The sequence below is a fragment of the Triticum aestivum genome, chromosome 6B (genome assembly GCF_018294505.1).
Source record: "Triticum aestivum cultivar Chinese Spring chromosome 6B, IWGSC CS RefSeq v2.1, whole genome shotgun sequence".
NCBI lineage: Eukaryota > Viridiplantae > Streptophyta > Magnoliopsida > Poales > Poaceae > Triticum > Triticum aestivum.
In genome coordinates, this window is record NC_057810.1 from 527,724,462 (window position 1) to 527,728,602 (window position 4,141).

Below are 4,141 nucleotides of genomic sequence, written 5' to 3' on the forward strand. Positions count from 1 at the left end.
GGAATATTTCCAACACTCTGGGGGCTGCGTACCACGCCAAATCGCACCACCGAATATACATCTTTCTTGTACGGCGTAGAGGCTATGTTGCCCTGCGATATTATTCATGACTCACCTCGAGTGCACATGTACGAAGAGAGAGAGGCCGAGCTCGATCGGCAAGATAGTTTAGATGCCCTCGAAGAGGAGCGCGACTTTGCAAAAGCCTGTTCTGCATTCTATCAACAACAGGCTCGCAGGTATCAAAGCAGAGAAGTACGGGCCAAGACTTAAAATATTGGCAAACTCCTTCTACGTCTACCGGAGAAGAAAAAGGACAAACTCAAGGCCAAGTGAGAGGGTCCCTTCATTATTGACAAAGTTCTCACTGGAGGAGCGTACCGCCTGCGTGATGCATCAGATAATCGCCTCGAGCTGAACCCATGGAACGAGGCCAGACTCCAAAGATTCTATACCTTGTTCGTCTCCTTCCCTCTGTTCCTTTTTAATTACTTTTTAGCTCTCTTCTCGCTTTTTCTTTTGTAGCTCTAAAGCTTTAGTGTGGCTAGACTACACACTTGTGAAGCACTAATCTTCAAGTATGTGTGCTCATGATACTTGGGGGCTTCTTATATAGAAGCTTAATATAATTATCTTCCGGGCATCAAGCCCACTGCATATGCGTCCCTTTTCCATATGTACCTTTTTTCACCATTATATGCATCGATATGACTTAAGTTTTGGCCAAGCTGGGTTGCTGATATGTCTCCAACGTATCTATAATTTTTGATTGTTCCATGATACTATATTACCTGTTTTGGACGTTTATGGGCTTTACTCTACACTTTTATATCATTTTTGGGACTAACCTACTAACCGGAGGCCCAACCCGAATTGCTGTTTTTTTGCCTATTTCAGTGTTTCAAAGGAAATGAATATCAAAAGGAGTCCAAATGGAATGAAACCTTCGAAAGTGATCTTTTTGGAACAAATGCAATCCAGGAGACTTGGAGTGGACGTCAAGAAGCGAACGACGCAGCCACGAGGGTGCCCGCCGCGCCCTAAGGGGGTGGGCGCGCCCCCCACCCTCATGGGCCCCTCGATCGTCAACCGACATACTTCTTCCTCCTATATATATCCATGGACCCTGAAAACATCCAGAAGCACCACGAGGAACTATTTCCACCGCCGCAACCTTCTGTATCCACGAGATCCCATCTTGGAGCCTTCGTCGGTGCTTCATCAGAGGGGGAATCGACCATAGAGGGCCTCTACATCATCTCCAAGGCCTCTCCGATGAGTTGTGAGTAGTTTACCACAGACCTTTGGGTCCATAGTTATTAGCTATATGGCTACTTCTCTCTATTTGAACCTCAATACAAAGTTCTCCTTGATCTTCTTGGAGATCTATTCGATGTACCTCTTTTTATGGTGTGTTTGTCGAGATCCGATGAATTGTGGGTTTATGATCAAGTTTATCCATCAGAAATATTTGAATCTCCTCTGAATTTCACCACCTCTTAAGAATTCTTGATACAAGTGATCCTTCTTGCCATATCCGTTCATTCCCTGGTCCCCGTGTTGTTTCTAACCGGAGAACTGATAATTGAACTATGATGTGCAACCTCAAAACTTCTAGCAACCCTATTGCTTTGAAGTTAATGGTCGATATTTCATTGTTAGACCATTGGTTATCGAATCATCATTCTAACATTGATCGTACTACCTAATCCCATATTTCGGGCGCACCTTTCAAACAATGTTTAACTGTGTATGTTTTCCTCGAACATACCTCATTATATCATTTGATCTGACATATGTTATCTCCTTGTTCAAATACTGGTAGAAATCCATCTTTTGGAAATCTCGATTCATTGTCGCTGAGTTCATCAGCCACCTCCACATCCTCTCCTTGGTTAATGATGAACTTTTGTTTTGGAACTTTCTTCTATAGTTCATTTCCCAAGAATCTTATAATGTCATCTCGTCGATTTGTGTTGCACCTCTTCTTCTCTGGGAACCTAAGTCTGGGGTATCCTGACACCAATCGGACCTGAACCTCGATAAGATATGATGGTTGGAACATATTCCCAAGAGTTATAACATTGGTCTTTAACATGATAAGGTGATGTCATCCTAATACACCTGCCCGGAGGGTCTATTTTTAAAGTTTCCTTTTTTAGCAATGTTAGCCATTCTTCCATGAGGAAATTGTAAGACTTATTCTATAAGTTGTTCCTGATGGATCCTTTGTGTATCCAAAGTCTGATCTTTACCGAGTGACCATGTCAATGCTATCTCGAAGCTTGTCTATGGTACTCCTATTTTCAACAAGAACATTTGAAGCTCAATGCTAAATGTTTCTTGCTCAATTATCCAAACACCATTGTATGGGTAATGTCATGAAGTTTCTCTCCCCTTACCTAAAGGGTTTTCTACTTTATATCATGTCATGGATATCATGCCCTACTTGTCCGTGGGAAGGATATACCCTTGAAATATGTGTTTAAACACATTTTCCTTTCCATTGTTCTGTTTAAATCTGATAATCATATTTTCCTTTGCATTTTTTGGTTTAACCTTTCTTGTGATCTATATGATCTAAGCAGTAATATTCTCATGCTTGTGTAAACACCTTGTTCTACAATTCTATTAGAAAGACCCTGTTACTTTTGTTGATAACATTCCGGTAACCACCGATGGATGAGAACTTTGCCTATTGGCCCGCCTTGTTTCAACGAGCTGGAAAATGGTTCTCTTCGTCCCTCGCCCTTGGTACCGCTGTTGTTGCCGACATAAATGACAGGCTATCCTCTGACTTGCCTTGCTTACATGATCGTGCAAGATGTCACCGCCCTTCCTACTTTTAACCCATATGGTGGGCCCATAACCCAAAGTTCCACAGGATCGAAACCTGACTCTCCTGTACAACCCTGTTTCTAATGGTTATTCCTCATGCTTGGCTTCATATTTAATTCACGGACCACCTTCCTAGTGCTCTATTCTGGTATCAGATGCAATACTTACTCTTGCTGCTCTGAACCCCTTTCTCACTCTGGTTCAGACTTTGAGCAACTATCTATCCGCTTGGAACCTCTTATTGTACCTTCATACCTTACTCTCGATGTATTCCATATGTTCAACTCGAGAGATAATCTTATGCTCATTCATGGGTTAACCCCAGTTTGTTTCCCTCATAAGCATTCTGTCGTAGCCGAGCTGCCGCTTACCTATTCGTAAGTACGTTGGAGTTCCTGAAGAAAAGGATGACTTCACCATGATGACCTGAAGCAGAGAAATGAAGACGTCAATATAATGGATCAACCTCTTCAAGAAGAGCAACCAAGACCGAGAAGATTCGTAAGAATTTCGTAACCAGACCTTCACCCCTTAGTCCCGCTCTTACATCTCGGGACGAGATTTCTTGTAGTGGAGGAGAATTGTGATGCCCAGATAATTAAGCTATAGTAATTCTCTGCTTATGATGCCACATCACTTTGATTATTGCTGCTAATCTCACGTTAGTTCGAAACCGATTCAAATTCAAATCCAAAATCAAGCAAACAATAAAAGTTTTCGGATATTGAAACTAAAATGTTCGGAGTGAACCAAATAATGCATAGGTAATTGTGGTGGAGAAATCACACTTTTATAAAATATTTAAATACTCTAAAATGAACAAAACAGTAGCAAAAACAATTATTTAAAAGCTTTTATAAGAACAAACCCTCACAAACTATTTTACTTTACGTGCCAAGTTAAATGTGGTTGTGGCATATTTACATATACTAAATGAGGTACAACTTTGATATTTTACTAAAACTAAGGTATATTGTAAATTAGAGAAAACAGTAAAAAAAAAGAAAAGAAAAACTAAACCCCTCCCACTGGGCCAACTGTGGCCCAAGCTGGCCAGCCCAACTGGGCAAAGGCCGAGTGGTCCACCCTGCCTCCCGTGTCATCTTCTCCTTCTCCTGTTCAACCGACCCGTGCCCGCGCGTTGCCGCCGAGCCCCCTCGTCGGCCATGCCGCTACAGCGTCGCGGGGGGAGATAAGGAGGCCACTTCGCCTCCCCTCAGGATATTTCTCCCCTCTCTCTCTCTGGCCCACGCCTGCTGCTACGTCTTGAAGAGGAAAGGGTGATGCAGCACAGTAGCGTAAG